This window comes from Malaya genurostris, chromosome 2 (assembly GCF_030247185.1).
Source record: "Malaya genurostris strain Urasoe2022 chromosome 2, Malgen_1.1, whole genome shotgun sequence".
Classification (NCBI taxonomy): domain Eukaryota; kingdom Metazoa; phylum Arthropoda; class Insecta; order Diptera; family Culicidae; genus Malaya; species Malaya genurostris.
Genome location: NC_080571.1, coordinates 320,908,968 through 320,927,816, shown reverse-complemented (window position 1 = coordinate 320,927,816; position 18,849 = coordinate 320,908,968). Strand labels below are relative to the sequence as shown.

The following is an 18,849-nucleotide window of genomic DNA, read 5'->3' as shown; positions in this document are numbered from 1 at the left end:
CCTCCTGCTTTTCATACTCTTTTTTAATGATGTAGCTTCCGTTTTGGGTACTGGATGTAAACTAATATTTGCTGACGATCTCAAACTCTATTTGGCAGTAAATTCGACCGAAGACTGCGTTCGATTGCAAACACCATTGAATAGCTTCGTGGATTGGTGTCGAGCAAATCAGCTGACTATTAGCATCGCTAAATGCGCCGTAATGACTTTTCATCGGAAGAACGATCCGATCATCTTCAGTTACAGCATTGATGGTATACCGTTACGTAGAGTCAATGAAATCAGTGATTTTGGCATTAAATTGGACCACAAACTGAGCTTTAGCTCCCACATGGCTCATATAACTAAAAAAGCGAATCAACAACTGGGATTCATATCTAAAATATCCCGTGACTTTACGAATCCATATTGCCTAAAATCTCTTTATTGCTCCTTAGTTCGGCCAATTCTTGAGTTTTCATTGCCAGTTTGGAATCCGTATCAGTTAACTTGGTGCCTAAAACTAGAAAGAGTTCAGAAAAGATTCATACGATTAGCTCTCAGAAATCTACCTTGGCGTGACCCAGTAGAACCTACCGCCATATCAAGATCGTTGTCAGCTATTAAATCTTGAATCATTGTAACGTCGTCGTCGTCGTATTCAACAAGCCTTTACAGTTGCGAAAATTCTGAATGGTGAAATTGATGGACCTGAACTACTATCCCGTTTGGATTTTCGAGCCACTAGAAGAACCCGCGATGTGTCGTTATTATCAACGAGGTTTCATCGGACGAGCTATGGGTATCACGAACCAGTCTCTTCAATGATACGTACTTTTTCACGAGCAGTTTGGCGATTCATCAAAAAAATTTGCATCCTCTATACGAAGACTACAATTACTGTGATATATATGTATACTATTTATTGGTGTTTGTATGATTAACGTATGATGTTTGTATAGTTTTACTTATTTATCAACAACAACAATTTTGTATGTATTATGTGTAAATTTTAGTGTATTGGAAAAGATAGTGGTTTTTATGCCTCTTTGAGAATAGTGCCGTTGAAATGTTTTGGTACACTCAAACGGGCTTTTTCCTACTCATATCGTTTAGACTGTAATGTCCGATGATAGTAAATAAATAAATAACCTGATCACAGTTTGTACGTTTTTTCCCTATTTCGAACTGACACCCCTACATAAAAACCTGTTTTAATCCACCTAGTGGTGTAATGATGCCTTTCTCATGTACATATAATATTGTGGTATTCCATTCAAAATTTATCTCTTCGATTTTTGAAACAAACCAAGAGATTGTTTGTGCATTAACTAGTATAACATACAGAATAAAACAATGCTTTGATTGCGTGAGTCATCCACATTTCCACAAACCAAAGAACCGACCACCAACTAACATGACACACAAACTCTTCTAGTACGCACTCTAAATTACGATTTAAATGTTTGTTGTATCCGAAAATATTTTAAGTGACGGTGTACAATATTGAACACACTTTACCCTATAATTCCGGAACCGGAAGTCGGATCCGGATGAAATTCAGGAATTCCGTATGGGACCACGAGACCTTTCATTTGAATCTAAGTTTGTGGAAATCGGTCAAACCATCGCTGAGAAAAGTGAGTGAGATCTACTTTGGTATATATGACTACTATTTCCGGCACTTCCGGAACCGGATACCGGGAACCAGGATAGCCGGAATCGGTTTGTTTAGTTGCTTACTGATAATGACTTTCGATTTGTGTGGTTTTGAGAGCAGTTTAGAAAATTTTTTACGTGTTTTGTTTCGCCGGTTTAAGTGACGGTGTACAATATTGAACACACTTTACCCCATAATTCCGGAAACGGAAGTCGGATCCGGATGAAATTCAGGAATTCCGTATGGGACCACGAGACCTTTCATTTGAATCTAAGTTTGTGGAAATCGGTCAAACCATCGCTGAGAAAAGTGAGTGAGATCTACTTTGGTATATATGACTACTATTTCCGGTACTTCCGGAACCGGATACCGGGAAACAGGATAGCCGGAATCGGTTTGTTTAGTTGCCTACTGATAATGAATTTCGATTTGTGTGGTTTTGAGACCAGTTTAGAAATATTTTTACGTTTTTTGTTTCGCCGGTTTAAGTGACGGTGTACAATATTGAACTCACTTTACCCTATAATTCCGGAACCGGAAGTCGGATCCGGATGAAATTCAGGACTTCCGTATGGGACCACGAGACCTTTCATTTGAATCCAAGTTTGTCAAAATCGGTTCAGCCATCTCCGAGAAAACCTAGTGAGATTATTTGACACATACACACACACACATACACACACACACACACACACACACACACACACACACACACACACACACACACACACACACACACACACACACACACACACACACACACAGACATTGCTCAGCTCGATGAACTGAGTCGAATGGTATATGACACTTGGCCCTCCGGGCCAATTTTCACTAGTCGGTTTTTCAAGTGATTGCATAACCTTTCTATATGAGAAAGGCAAAACCTGTTTTAATCTATCTAGTGGTGTATTACGGAAAAAAAACAAAGTTCATTTGGACAGAAAATAACTTAACCTATTCGATTTGTCGAATTCGTCAAATTTCGAAAAAAAAATCCGTTTTTCGCTTCGTCGCTTTTAAACAACGGTTCAAAAGTTTTAGCTCCCATCACCTTGTAGTTCCAGAACCGGAAGTCGGAACCGAAAAAAATTCACGAATTTTGTATATGATCATAATACCTTTCATTCAAATCTAAGTTTACGAAAATCGGCTCAGCCATCTCTGAGAAATCGTAGTGAGCTCCGGTTGGGAACATATGACTTCTATTTCCGGTACTTTTGAAACCGAAAATACAGAACCGGTAGGAATGAAATGGGATTATTTAGATAAATGCCAACAATATTTACGATCTAGAGAAATATATGAGAAATTTTCAAGAAAATTGCAACTCTTTAATTGATCATTTATGAAAATCACACTAAAAGCTAATATTTTTACATTAATTACCCCGTTATTTCGAAACCGGAAGTCGGATCAAGATCAAATTAAGGAATTTTGCAAGGCATTTTAATACCTTTCGTTTGAACCTAAGTTTGTTGAAATCGGCTGAGCCTTTTCTAAGAAAAGTTATTGCACAAACTTTCATTTTCGTTTTGCACATAACATCCTGTTGTTCCCAAACCGGAAGTTGGATTCGAATGAAATTTTTGTTAGATTTTTCGTTTGAATCTCAGTTTATGAAAGTCGGTTTCATCACTACATAGAAAATTTCGTGCACATATTTTCATTGTTTTGTGCTCGTATCACCTTATAATTCCGGAACCGAAAGTCGGATTTCGATAAAATTTAGGAACTTTATATAAGACCATGAGACACTTCATTTCAATCTACGTTTATGAAAATCGGTTCAGTCATCTCTGATAAAATGAGTGCACAAAAATGTTACATACATACAGGCACTCTCTACATACAGACATTTGCTGAGCTCGACGAACTGAGTCGAATGGTATATAACAATCCGGGCCGGGTTTCCAAAATCGTTTCTCACAGTGAAGCCCTCATAATTCACCACCTTTAGATATGAAAAAGTCAAAAACAAAAACTTTGTCCGATGTCTTAAACCTGTTTTCATTTTTCCAGTGATGTAATAATACCTTTCTCACGCTTTTTTTTTAGATTTTTTGTTCACTATTTTCGGAATAACCAAATAAACTTGTTTGACCATCTACCAACAAGACCAATTGGCTCAGTTTTAAGAATTTTCTACGTATTTTGCATCGTCATTCTAAATTAAGGCTAAAGGTTTCAATTAGAGATGGGCAAAACAGTTCATTTAAAAGATCCGTTCAGTGGTGCAGAGTTCTATTAAAAGAACTAGTTCTCGAGAGTCGCTCGTTCGTTCTTTCCATAGTTAGTTTGCTTGTTGAAAGACTAACCGAGGCTCCGCTCTCTTTGGAGTCTGCCGCTCTCGAAAAAGATTGAGAGAGCAAAAAAAAGGTCCACGACTTTGAACTGAAGAACTACCGTTCTCAAAAAAAGAACTATTGGTCATTCATTCTTTAAAAAGAACTATTTCTTTTGAACCGTTCGCGAACGAATTGCCCATTTCTAGTTTCAATCACTCTTTACCCCATTAATTCGGATCCGGAAGTCGGATTCAGATAAAATTTCACAGCCTATGGTTTTGTGACCATAAGACGTTGCATTCTATTGAAAGTTTGCAAAAGTTGGTTCAGCAATGTGCGAGAAAACCGAGTGCACTTTTCCATTCTTCTGCATATTTTATCGCATCAATTCGGAACCGAAGGTCGGATCCGGAGAAAACTTCATATGTGACCATAAGACTTTACATTCTAATTAAAATTTGCAAAAATCGGTTCAGCGATGTCCGAGAAAATCGAGTGCACTTTTTTATTCTTGTGCATCGCGTGTCATCACTTCAAACCGGAACTGAAGGTCCGACTGGATAAAATTTCAATAGAAGGCTATGGAACCGTAAGACCTTTCATTCGAGTCTAGATAAAATGCGAAAGAAGACTAATGGACTATAAGGCCTTTTATTCGAATCTTAGCAAGCGAAAATTATTTCAGCGATTTCCGCGAAGCCCGATTGCATTTTTTCCATTTGTTTAAACATTTAACTCCGTTACTCTGGAACTGGAAATAGGATTCGGATGAAAATTTCATAGCAGGCTATATGGCCTAAGAAATTTCATTTTAATCAAAGTTGGCAAAAAATTTTTCAACAGTGTGCGAGCATTTTTTTAATTCTTTTGAACATTTTACTCCGTCAATCCGGAACCGAAAGTAGGATCTGGATCAAATTCAATTGCAGGCTGCGAGACCATAAGACAAATTGTTCCGCGAAGCTCGAGTGCATTTTTTCCATTTGTTCACACATTTTACTTCGTTACTCCGGAATTGGAAATCGGATTCGAATAAAATTTTATAGCAGGCTAAAGACTGGCCCAGAAAGTATGGACGCACTTTGATTTCGCTGTAAATAATTCACAAGTGTAAGATATTCAAATTTTATTCGATATACTTATAATATTAGACTACAACAACAGAATATTATTCTCAACATTTGCTACTTAGCCATTGTAGACTAGCTGGCGCACCTTCTTGCGAACGTTCCTCATTAAATTCCGTACAGACTTCTTGGCGACAAGTTTTGACACTTTTTTCCAATTTTTTTCGAACTGTTGAATGGTTTCGGCTGCCGAGACATGTTTCCTAAGATGTGCCTTCGTTAATGCCCAAAATTCCTCAATTGGTCGAAGTTGTGGGCAATTTGGTGGGTTCATGTCTTTTGGGACGAAAGTGACATTTTTGGTAGTATTCCATTCTACCGTTGAGTAGTGGCAAGAAGCAAGATCTGACCAGAACACAACAGGATCCTTGTGGCTTCGAATCATGGGTAGAAGTCGTTTTTGTAAACATTCCTTGATGTATATTTCGCTGTTCATTGAAGCAGTGGTGATGAAGGGTTTCGAAATCTTACTGCAGCAACAAATTGCTGGCCAGACCATAGCTTTCTTACCAATTTTTTCGACTTCAATCGATGTCTCGGACTGGTTTAACACTTGCCCTTCTCGCACCGTATAATATTGTGGTCCCGGCAAGGATTTGTAATCGTGTTTCACGTAGGTTTCGTCGTCCATGATTATGCAGTTCAAATTTTCAGCAACAATCGTATTGTACAGCTTTCGAACACTCGGCCTGATCGATGCTTCTTGTTTCGTACTACGTTTTGGTTGTTTCTGCTTCTTATAGGTTCGAAGATTCAAACGTTCTTTAGCACGAAGAACATTTGACTTCGAAGTGCCCACTTTTTTGGCCACATCCCGAACTGAAACCTCATTCTTTTGCTCGAACGCCTTCAGTATACGTTTATCCAACAGAGGGTTAGCATGACCTTTTTTCGACCCGTTTTTTGACCTCAAAGATGTTATCCTCACTGAACTTCCTGATTGCATTTCGCACGGCTTTTTCACTTACTCCTTCCATTTTTGCTTTTCCACGCATTTCGAAACAAACTAATGAAAACGAATAAACAACTGCACAAGTGGTTAGAGAAGAGTGTAAACAACAAGACGCAGCCATAAAAATTGACAGATTCTGAACCATTGCGAAATGGAAGCGGTTTTTGGTTGCGTCCATACTTTCTGGGACAGTCTTTATATGGCCTGAGACATTCATTTCAATCAAAATTGGCAAAAATTTAGTCAGCAGTGTGCAAGCATTTATTTTTATTCGGATCTGGATCAAATTCAAGTGCAGGCTATGCGAGTCTAAGACCTCTCATCAAAGCTTGCGTTAAACGGTCAAGCGGTTTTTGAGAAATTCAACTACCCATTTTATACACAAGTTACTCCCTTATTCGAGATCCGGACTAAATTTCATGTTATAATATTTCCGGATCCAGATACAATTCCATAGCAACTTATGGAACACCAGGACCTTTCATACTAATTATAGCTTAGTTTAGGAGATCGAGAAATTCGTGTGATGGTGCAAAAACAATTTTCTAAATGTTTTTGCACCATCACCTTGTTACTCCGGAATCGGAAATCGGATCTTGACAAAATTTATTACCCGACTATGGAATTATAAGAACATTCATTGAATGCAACGGTTATTGGAATTTTTTAGGCGGTCTATGGGAGAATCGAGTGCACTTATATGCATATTTTGCACATTTTATCTCGTTACTCCAGAACCGGAAGTCAGATACGGATAAAGTTCAATAGCAGGCTATGAAACAATGAGACTTTTCATTTCATTCTAAGTTTATGGAAATCGGAGATGGCTGCCCGAGAAAGTCGAATGCACATTTGCATTACATACATACACCAACACACAGACATTTGATGATCTCGACGAACTGAATCGAATGACAATATGACAATTAGCCCTCCGGGCCTTGGTTGAAGAATAGATTTTCAATGTGATTGCATAACCTTTCGTTATGAGAAAGGCAAAAGCTGTGGTGGTTTGCAGTTCAAGTTGAGCTACTAAGTTACACTACCTGTCAAATTTGATCTACTGTGCACTAAAAAGTCGAAGACGAAATTTGAAAAATGACAACGTTTATGCAAATTTAGTCCAAAACCGTTTTTTGTGAGAACCGATTAATAAATAAACTAACGAAAGAAATTCTATAAACTCGATTATCTCCAGAAAGTCACGCGAAATGATGGATTAATCCTTACCAAACGGCGGTGCTCACATTTACCGGTCGGATTATCGCCTGGCAAACATCAACAATCACCATATGACGCACATCGCGTGTCACGTTCGTCCTCTTCTGTACCGAATCCAACCGACGACGACCGAAAGGTAGAAGCTTAAACACGAAAACAAATTAACGCAGGTCGTATTACGTAATCCTTTCTTCTCTCGCCTTGCATCGACCGTTTGCATCCTGGGCATTTCCGTTGGTTGGAATTTGTATGATTGAAATGCAGTCAATTAACCACCCAAAACAAGCCAAGGGAAAAAAAACTGTTAAAAAGCCACAAAATGACAACCGGAACGGGCTGCGTTTTATCGATAATTTGTTATTGCCGTTATTGCGTTATAATGCCATTGATCTGCGGTGTCGCGTGTCGCGCTCAGCCCAAAGCGAATGAGCGTAAAAATTTCAATAATTATACTAAATATTGACGATAACAGCTAAACCTGGTGCGTTTGGTATGCCACATTTGGCAGGGTCGAACGGGAAGTGGGATGTACACATGTCAACCCGTAAATGGCACCGCTCCGTCGTCAATCAAAACTGCAACACCAATATCCAACTGATTTTATGGTTTTGCATCAGATTGATCCTTCATTAATCACGATCAGTTGTTCCACGGAGAGCGAAGAACAAAGCCGCACGCGTATGTGGAATTGAAGTTAATGATGTATTTTTAAAGTTTTGTGATAGTTAAGTCGGTGTGAGAGAATTAGGGACGTGAACGAAATCGTTTTCGTTTGGCAGCAAGTCGGAATAGTCTTCCGTGATCCTGTAATGATAAATACCCGTTTTGAAATGGAAACGGTTTAACTATAATGATACGATCTCCGATGAAAAATAGCGAAAAACGGTGTTGAAAAAAGAAGTGTCCATTGTAGAATGTAGAAATTCATTAATCTTATTACCCGAAGTGAGCCTTGTGGTCGATATTGATTCCATAAATTGAATGATAAACATTTTAATGATAACTTCGCATGTGTGTGAGTTACTACTGAAACTGAAAACTACTTGTTTGATTATATGATGATTATATGATTTTTCTTACTGAATTGTCCATCTAAACCATAATGTTTTCCATCCTATTGGAAATTTATCAAACAAATCATTCTCGCTTTTTTACTACAGTGAAGCGTATTCCGGTTAGATGGTTTACATTGATCAAAACAAGTGATTGTCGGATGGAACCAAGACTAGACTATGAGATGGGTTAGACAATACCGTAGAAGTAGCGTGTGACCGAACGTTGACGTGATGAAAATCTACAGACTTATGTCTGGTTTCATAGTTTGGACGGGTTCGGATTCGGACAAAAGAAAATGGTCGGATTCGGGTCGGACTCGGGAGACGTTTTATTATTTTTAAACGGGTACGGATAGGATTCGAAACTAAAAATTTGAATTCATAGTCAGTCCGATTTCGATTATTCAAACCCGAAATCCGACCCGAAAACGATCATAATTCAGGTCAAATTCAAGTTTGTAAAGTATTATTTTTGTATATTTTGTATTTTCAATCGGGTACGGGTCGAATGCCGACCATCTCTAGTACAAAGCACGACTATTTTTGTGTGAATCTTTCGCTTTGGCGTTGATTTCACCGGCTCGCTTGCTTTGACACACATTCTTTTGGGTTCAGATTTCTCATAATTTTCGAATTTGCAATCAATAATGAACATACGAAGCGATAATACTGCAGTTACTTCCCTGACGTGTTTTGTTCAATATCTTTCGGCACTTACATATCACGTTTCTGTGTCACATCCAACCTAGCGGAAAGATCAGTTTCAAAATCATCTTTTTGAGCTACTAGACACACGTCGATTCACTAATATTTTTCCCCCACAAAATCTCTAATCAGCGTCTGACGGCAAAACAGAGTGAAGATAGACTTGCAATGCAACGTGTATGTGATTGCTGGCGGAAGGGTTGCCATAAAGATAGAACTATAAGTGTCGCCCGAGTATAGTGAAGCATACTCGGTTCTTCTAGTGAATTAGGCTGTTGCTTCATGTGTAGTTGAATTGGTAAAACAATTTCCCCGGATAAGAGTTAGCTACGGGATCGAATTCCGTCTTTGCGGTAACTTTTTCGTGGTTTTCATTTCATAGTTGTTTTCGCATGTCATTTTTTCAATCTGTATTCTTCGTTAGATACTTATCAAATTTAACTTTTTCCATGTCTAATCGTAGTTCACACTAGAAAAAGTAGTATTAATCACTTTAAAAACTATTTTCTTACCCTCCGAGCTCAGTTTTATTTCTGATATATATTTATATTACTCAAAGAACAAAAAATCGTTGCAAATCTCTGCTGCTGATTTGAGAAATTCTGAAGAATCTTCCATTTCTTGATTTAATTTTTCATTCTCAATTTTTGTCGCTATCGAAAATTGAGTTTTGCGGCAATATGCCAATCAAGATTTCAGAATATTCAATGTCAATGTGTCATACATGTGATCTGACATTTCTACATGACCGTTGACCGGTGCCGCCATCTTTTGTAAAATATTGGAATGACTCGAATCACTTATCTAAGGGCTAGTTCAAGGAAGAGTGCCTAAGAATGTATTCTACACAGAAAGAAATAATGAAATTTACACGCCATAGAAATCAATAGTAACATGGAATAGACATGGTTGAATCGAAATTTTGATTGAAAACTTTCATAAATGCAACATTGAATCGAATTGCATTGAATTTACAATTAATATAACCGTATCTTTCAATTAACGCTTAGTTTGCGATTAAGTTATATTGAATTGTAAAGTAACTTTATATTTAATAACCTGCTCCAAATATGTGCATGATTTAAAGATTTAAATTCACAAAATATTTTTATCTGGTTTATCAAAGGACACAAAAGTTTTGTACGGTTTAGGCCGATTTACCTGTCATTCCGGAATATCGTTGAAAAGTCCAAGATGCCAGTCCAGATTTTCGGCAAAAAACAATAGAGCAAGCTGTGTTATAATTAGGCTAACCGGAATAAAAAGTAAAACATTACTAACAAAACCCTCGTCAGGAAATTTTACACGAAATTACTAATCAAAAGGTGTTTCATCATAATGAATGAGAAAACTTACGCTACGGCCGACATTCGTCAATTGCCTAGGCAAGTATGTTTCGTTTCCAAGTCAGATGTTTCGGAGAATATATCCAAATTTGCACAGATTAGAAACTATCTGGACGAATCTGATTTACACGAATGAATGTCTTTTGCCATTCTCAAAGAAACATAAAATATCAACTCTGTTTTTGGTTGATTTAGCATCCTACCACTGCACTCGAAATGTGATCAAGTGGTACCGAGCCAACGGAGCGAATTTTGTGCCAAAATATATGAACCCTCTAAATTTACCGAAAAATGGCCCAATTGCAAAAATTCTGCGCAACTAAAAAGATGATACTTCGCAAACATCCCAAAGCTCATCTATGGTATTGGTTACCGGTAACCGTAGTAACCGGTTTGTACTATGCGCTCATGGTTGTTTTTGTTTTTTTTTTAATTCTATGCTTCGTCTTCAACTAATCATCATGCTAAATTACCACGCCACTTGAAGTACAACCAAAACCGTCAAGCAGACGTAAAGTATTTGATAAACACTTCAAATTGTTCCAAAGTAGAGCTGGTCGGGTTTCCGGTTCAGAAAAAATGTTTGTCGGATTTGGGGCGAATACACGTGACTATTTTTTTTTTCAATGGAAACTTGTGTTTACAAAAGGAAATGAGATTTTTATACTTTTCAGCCTGTAATTCCGGAGCAAGAAGGATGAAATTTGGTAGACTTATATGGGTTTGTAAAACCTTTCATTTTAATCTGAGTTTGTTAAAATTGAAAAAGCGGTCTTTGAGAAGATCGAGTGCACTTTTTAGTTCATTTAGCACATTTCACCCCGTAACTCCGGATCTGGAAGTCGGATCCAAACGCAAGTCAATAGCAGTTAATGGAACTATATGGCCTTCAATTTGAATCATATACCATTTTCGTTTTTGAACCTAGACGCGGACGACTATGACTCCGATTAAAACGAACACGTTGTACGCACCCTAAACAACAACTCATGAAAAAAAGAAAAAATAAACAAATTTGCATGGATGCGTGGTGCGACCCGAGAAAATTTTCAGAGCGAAACTACGCGATTGGAGTCCGATCTAGAGCGACCGTAGGTTGCTAAAACAAACATATCAAACGTTGTTTGGGCGACTCTGGGTCAGCTTTCGGGCTGCTCTGATCAATAAACGAAAACGGTAATAGTTGGAGAAATTTAGTTATGCGGTCTCTGAGAACATCGAGTGCACTTTTTTTCATTTTTTTGCACATTTTTTCTCGTTACTTCCGAACCGGAAGTTCGATCCGAGTAAAATTGAATAGCAGGCTTTGGTTTCAAGAGGCTTTATTTGAATCTAAGTTTGTCAAAATTAGTTTGGGCATCTCCGAGAAAATCGAGTGCACATTTTTTATCCATACACACACAGACACTTTTCGTACTCGACGAACTGGGTCGAATGGTATATGAAAGTCGGTTTTCACAGTGATTGCATAGGCATTCTATATAGGAAAGGCGAAAAATTGGGAAAAAACAAAAAATAGTCATTTAGAGGTTATCCTGTTTTGTGTATAACCACATAACCGATTTCTATACTTTATGTTTCGTCTTCGACTCGTCAGTACATAACAGTTTATGTTGAACTGTTATGTAACATAAACCGCTAGGCAGACATAAAGTTTCAGCTACTTACAGAACACTTTTTTTAAATACACCGACTTCTATGGGTTGTAAAATCTTTCATTTTCATCTAAGTTTGTTAAAATTGAAAGAGCGATCTTTGAGAAGATCGAGTGCACTTTTTAGTTCATTTAGCACATTTCACCCCGTAACGCCGGATCAGGGAGTCGGATCCAAACGAAAGTCAATAGCAGGTTATGGAACTATATTGAATCTGAGTTGGAGAAATCTGAGAAAATCGAGTGCACTTTGTCTTCATTTTTTTGCACATTTTATCCCGTTACTTCCAAACCGGAAGTTCGATCCGAGTAAAATTGAATAGCAGGCTTTGGTCTCAAGAGACCTTTTATTTGAATCTAATACCGTTTTCGTTTTTGAACCTAGACGCGGGCTACTCTGACTCCGAGTAAAACGAACACGTGGTACGCGCCCTAAACAACAACTCATGAAAAAAAGAAAAAATAAACAAACTCGGCTGGATGCGTGGTGCGACCCGAGAAAATTTTCAGAGCGAAACTTTGAAAATTTTTCATTGAAAATCAAGGCACTCTAATTTAGTTTTACTTCGATTATGCTTTTCAATCAAAGTTTTTATTTAATTTATGTTTATTTCAATGTATCATTGAATTACATGTCGTGTAAATTTCATTTTTTTCTGTGTATGATTCCGAAACCGGAAGTAGAATCTGAAGAAAATTCAATAGTAAATAATAGTTCACGATAAGACCTTTCATTTGAAAGTTTATTAAAATCAGTTCAGTCATCTCTGATAAAATAGAATGAAATTCATATTTTATTACGTTTAGTCTTCGACTCATCAGTGTAACAGCAGATTATTTTGAACTGCTAATTCCACCTCGTGGATCAATCATAATCGTAATCCACTAATGCATAGATGATTATAAGACGAAACGTAACAAAAAATTGAAATAAATCATGTGCACTTTGCACAGAACGGTTACCCACGAATTAGAGTGAAATTAATTTTTCACACATGAATACATTTGCGCTCTCGATACTCGGCTCTACGGACCTCGGTTCTAAAGTCGGTTTTTCACAGTGATTATGAGAAATAGTAAAAGAAAAATATAATTTCTACGTTACGTTAGTTTTTCAATATTCAAGTTGAGCGGCTGACCTGATGAACTGTTCTAATAAATAAATGGAATAGACCGTTAGGAAACGGTTTGCCATATCTGCTATTTAAGTCATTTTCCCAACACGAATGTCTCCGTCGTGATAAAGTGTCGTTGATTTTACAAATAAATAAGTAAATAAATCATCATCTTTCTGTAATCACTCGAGGTGATTTTTTATTTTAGTCACAGCAAGCCAATCATTGCAATGCTTGATTGATATCGATGGAATCTGTTCTTATTATCCACTTGGCATGTCGAAATAAGGTTACAGTCGAACATTGGTTACAGCAGAGTTGAAAAAAAAACTGGAGATGCGGGGCATCGATCCCCGTACCTCTCACATGCTAAGCGAGCGCTCTACCATCTGAGCTACATCCCCTTTCATGCGAGTGTGAAGGTTTTTGCGTGGTTCCTCAAACAAAAAAGGAAACGATGCAATTATTAAATACATAGATTGTGCGTATCAGCTGAGCAAGTCTAATTCCATAGGCATGCATGACGATAAAGTAAGTTCCAAAAAAATTATATTTAATTCGATCGATTTAGGATACCTTGTTTTTATCTGAAAGCAAGATAGCGAATACTTTCTTGTTATTATTAAATGATCAAGAATAATACAATACACAAACTTGATTCATATTTGTGTGTTCACTGAACGACAGCTTGTGTATTTTTTTTTGCGTTTCAGGTTACCATCATCCTCAGATTGACCTTCAAATCTATGTCCTTTTAAATTTAGACACGCAAACCTCTCAACTACCTACAGACGCTAAGGCTGCTGCCCACCCTCTTACTCTATTCTCGCATTTGCCACCTTTGTTTTCTCGCGATCTGAATCTGGATAGCGTAACATAATTGCTTAATTTTCTCTGGTTCTTTTCTTTCGCCGACGTTTTTTTTTTCGTTTTGCTTCAAGATTGTCAAAAGACGTCTAACCCCGTGAAAGAAAAAAAAACAAAGAACTGGTGCAGCTTGTGCGCCAGTCATCTTCTACACGTGCCATCGTTCCAACGTGTCCTTTACGGCCCATCTGTGATGACCGCCATAAATTTCCGAACGCCTCCGAAATTATTGCCTGCGCTCCTTTGTGTGTGGAGAAGAGATCTCCTTTCCTTGGCTCGTGACCGGTCATTCAACAGTGGAATGCGTTTTTTTTTCTTGTTTTGCGCTTCCACCATCTACCGCCCATTCCATTGGTCATTGCCTTTGCCGGAGGAAAAAAAGGATCTCTCTGCGTCTATTGATAATCGTTGTGGGCGGTGGTCCTTTGATGTTCGTCCGGTATCGATTGTGTTTGTGTTTGTCTGCTGCTGCTGCTGCCTGTTACCTTATATGGATGTAATCTTCGGCAAGTCCAGCGACGCGAAGTCGCACTTTTACCTGCAGCTCATGCGAATGCATAATGTATAATCTTCCGTTCGTTATTTATTCAACGGGAAATTCTCGGGTTTCCGAAGGGGGTGATCGACTCTAGCGAAATCCAGTTGGCACCGTTCGCCGACGCATCAATAATTCAATGCCGGGTTGATTTTTAGCAAAACATTGTAAAACTCTTACGGAAGGGCGCTCACTTTGTACCGGTGTCGAACGCCGCGCCGTTGCTGGCGCGTGGAAAACAATTTTTCTATTTGTCATCGCAAATTCTATCATTTATCTTGTATGCCATTTTTATTGTGCTCTGCGAATAGAAAGATACGGCACATATTTTCTCGGAGTCGGAGGCTTAGGGAGAGATCGGTTGATTTGTTTTTAGCTGATGCTGTTCGCTGTTCTAGCAGGAGGGTTTTCAAGTGTTCTAACTGATTAATGATGTAGAATCAATTCACCACTTCCGTTGGTATTGATGAGGTTTTGTGTGTCAAATTAGCGTCATCCGGGTACGGAAAAGCAATTGTATGTGGGTAAGTTTTATTGTTTAAACAAAAACGAATGTAAAATTTTTTTCCATTAACTGTTGATTAAATTATAACTGACAATCTCAACAATTCAGGTACCCTTGTTTTGATTCTGAATGCGCTCAAATTTTCTTGCTGCACTTTTTCTTTGCGAAATTTAAGGAATTGAAGATCAATCTTTCATAACTTTTGTTCAGTGTGTGCCGAAAGTTCATACAGGTACGTTGTATTTCTTCTTCTTTCGCCCGCTCTAGATCGGACGTTGTTTTGAGCCTCCCACATAGGGAACAGAATCTTATTAGATAATCCAAGAGTAGCTTTGAATTGAGTCTAAACTTGTTAAAATCGTCTTCGACATCTCCGAGAAAATCCCATGAATCTTTAATTCCGAAACTGAAACATAGATCTAGAGAAACTTACCATCTTTTCTTGCGTTTTGTTTTCGACTTACCAATGCTTAAACAGTTCATATAAAATCGCTATTGCTTCTCTGCAGTTGAACAACATCGCTAAGCCACTATTGTCTAAAAGTGTGTGTGCTTTATGTGAAGTTGTTACTTTGGAACCAAAAAAATACAAAATGTAAGTAAATTAAATGTACTGTCAATAAGACCTCCTATTTCCATCCTAGATTTCTAGAGACTCTTTGGAACGCTATCGGAATCGGATATTGATACCGAACGAGCGCGTATGCAGAGTTCAAAACTGAAGAACTGTTTAGGGGAGACCGGGGCTAGACGTGGTTAAACCGTACAGCTTAAATATCTTATAAACCTGTTATAATTTCGATCCCTGGTTTGATTTTAAAAACGCGCTTTAATGGGATAGATAGACGTCAGTTAACTGGAGATTCGGGACTCAATTATATTCTTGCATTCAGTCTAATTTGCACCATAATAAGTTCGGTTTAGCTCTGCGGTTTCAGAAATATTGGTTTTTGAGTTAATCAGTTCCGCGTGACTGTGTGCGAAAAATAATACATACATTTCCAAACCACAAACTGGGAACTGTGCCTGAAACTTTGAATCCAAACAACGGTAGAGATGACTTGGGTAAAAACCTAGTTGTAATAAATGTGTTTTTCAATTTCCAAAAAGAGTACGGTTTAGCCCTGGTCTTACCTATATTATAAAAATTCTTTTCTTTAGATATTTAAGTCAATTATAAAATGAATGAATTCCTACTAACGATTTTAAACAAAAAATTTTTCCAGTGATTATCCATACGTATGCAAATTGAATAAATACAAACCTGCCGCGCAATGGAACTGCGAAGCATTTTAGGGTGAAGAAAAATGCTATGCTTCGCAACAAAACATTTGGTTTGACAGGTAATATGCAGCTGTGGTCGAGCATGCCAAAGCTTCGTCACTAGTGGAACGGCAAACAAAAAAATATACCGGGAAGGATGCCCAAAGAAACGATTTTTACCGCCGGTATTTCACGAATAATGCCACCAGCTCATAATCCACAACAAACAGTAACTTTTTTGGGATGCATTGGTAGCACTTGCTATGCTTCTGGTTGGTCTTCACTCTACAATTTTGTTTGTTGACGTATCCATTCAACCAGAAATGAGTTTCGTCGCTGAAGACAATTTTTCGATAAAAAAGTTAATCTTCCTTTATCTTTGCCAGCACCCATTTATGATTAAATTATAGAGCAATCGACGATTCATAATAAAATTATAGACTAAACTGAACAAGTTTGACAATGATACAAGACACGATTCAGCCGTGATCTGTCAAAAACAGTGTAGTCAAAAAGATACCAGCTAAAAATCACCCTCTAATAAGGTCGTTTTCAGGGCCGTTTTTAGAAGTCTTCATTTGTTTGCGAAGGGTAAGGGGGTTCTATCCAAAGTTTACACGTATTCTTATTTGATTTCAAATATTTTTTTTTGCTATGGCCTGAAGCCGTAATAACCCTGGTGTTATACAATGAAAAACAGATTCGGAAAAGGTAAATAATTGGAATTGCTTAAATTTGAACTTCAGGCTAAAATTTTAAATGTAGCCTAAACTCGAACATGTAAAATTGATCATTAGAACTATTTTACTAGGACGCACATTTCCTTTCCTATCGTTTAACGGGTAATGAATATTGAGATGTATTGAGTCTTTTTGCCACTTGCTTATCTGACTGAGAATTCGTGACGTTTCAAGATATGATAACAGACGTGACGTTTCAAGATATGATAACAGATGACAGATGGAATTCTTTGAAAAGTTCCAAACTTTAATGATGGGTCATGATTCCGGTATCCGAATCACACGGATTGCTGATACCCTTCTAAAATCAACGTTGGCGATGTAGCTAAATTTTCACTAATTTTTTTTTCTCTGAAAGAAGTGTCTTTCTGAATTTCTTTCGCTAAAATGGCGAAAAGAAAATTATTTTCTTTTTGTTTTTAAAGTGTCAAAAAATTACTTCATAAACTTGACGGGAATTCCAAAATAAGAAAATAAACGAAATCGCTTTGTAATTTTCTTTACTTTCAAGAAATTGTATGACCGCAGCTCAGTTGCTAAATTCGTTGAGAAGAAAAGATAATTTTGTGAAGAAAGAATTTTAAGACATTTTAAGTTTCTTCTCTACAAGAAAGTTGTGATAAATTTCGGGAGCGGGTCATTTCGCCGAAAGGGTTATTTTTTACGAAAGGGTATTTCTGAATGCATAACATAATTTATTAGGAAACTGAATTCTGGTTATTCATCAAAAATATCTATTTATTTTTATATCTCGAAGCCAAGATGGTTCGGCAGCGGTCTCTTGCATACCAACCTGTAACCGCCTCGTTTGCCCGGTCTACTCGAAGCAAAACGATGTGGCGAAGCCGCATTAGATATTTTTTTAATTTGCACTCAGTTATTGGAAAATACCGCACACGATTGCCTGGTAGATGCACTAATAAAGTCAACAAGTTTTTTCTTGGAAATTCCGTAATGAGGATCATGAATACCTACAAAAATTATTCAAGTCTCTGGATCATTTCAGAAGTACGATTATAGGTCAACAAAACGGGAGTAAACATAAGGAGTGTATCGATAAGTAGTTAGCAACATTCAAACAGTTATAACTCTGAAACGGCTTAATTTTTTGCAGCGTGTTTTGCGGTGACATGTTTGTTTACATGTCAATAACAGCTGCGCCATCGATTGGTTTCGGTACGGTTTATCGTTTCAATGATGAGTCGAATTGATCGGGAAACGCGAAAGAAAATTCTGCACACTTGGTGCTCAGAAAGTGGTGTCACGTACAACGAAATTGCAAAACGGGTGAAAGTGCACCACACCAGTGTCAAAAATATTATCGAGAAGTTCGGTAAGACCCTTTCCATGAAGGATTTGCCCCGATCCGGTAGGAAAACGGGTTCCAGCCAGCCCGGCCGGGACTTAAAAGTGGTTGAGTACATCAGGAAAAACCCATCGACGTCGACGCGGGATTTGGCCAAGCAGTTCAACACCAGCATCGGGATGATTCAACGGATCAAAGTTCGGAACTCCCTGAAAACGTACAAGAAACAGAAGGTGCCGAAAAAGTCCCTGGTATAGCAAGTTCAGGCCAAAACAAGAGCGCGAAAACTGTATAACCGGATTCTACAGAATAAAGACGGATGCATCCTAATCGACGACGAAACCTACGCCAAGGAAGACTCTCGAGCGCTGCCCGGACCGCAGTATTATACGAAATCGGTGTACCAGGACCTGGACGACGCTGACACCACGGTGGCGATGGAAAAGTTTTAGCAGAAAGTGTTGGTCTAGCAAGCAATTTGTACCTGTGGTTTGCGGTCGTCGATTTTCTTCACGAAGGGCACAATTAACGCCA

General features: G+C 37.9%; 1 protein-coding gene and 1 non-coding gene across 2 annotated transcripts in view; one reads left to right on the top strand and one right to left on the bottom strand.

Annotated features, from left to right (window-relative positions):
- Nucleotides 1–18,849, top strand: part of LOC131431283 (centaurin-gamma-1A) — a 378,759-nt gene that overhangs the window by 231,804 nt on the left and 128,106 nt on the right. The window lies entirely within an intron of this gene.
- On the bottom strand, nt 13,431–13,503 carry Trnaa-agc (transfer RNA alanine (anticodon AGC)). Its single transcript has one exon. It is a non-coding gene; the product is annotated as a tRNA-Ala (tRNA).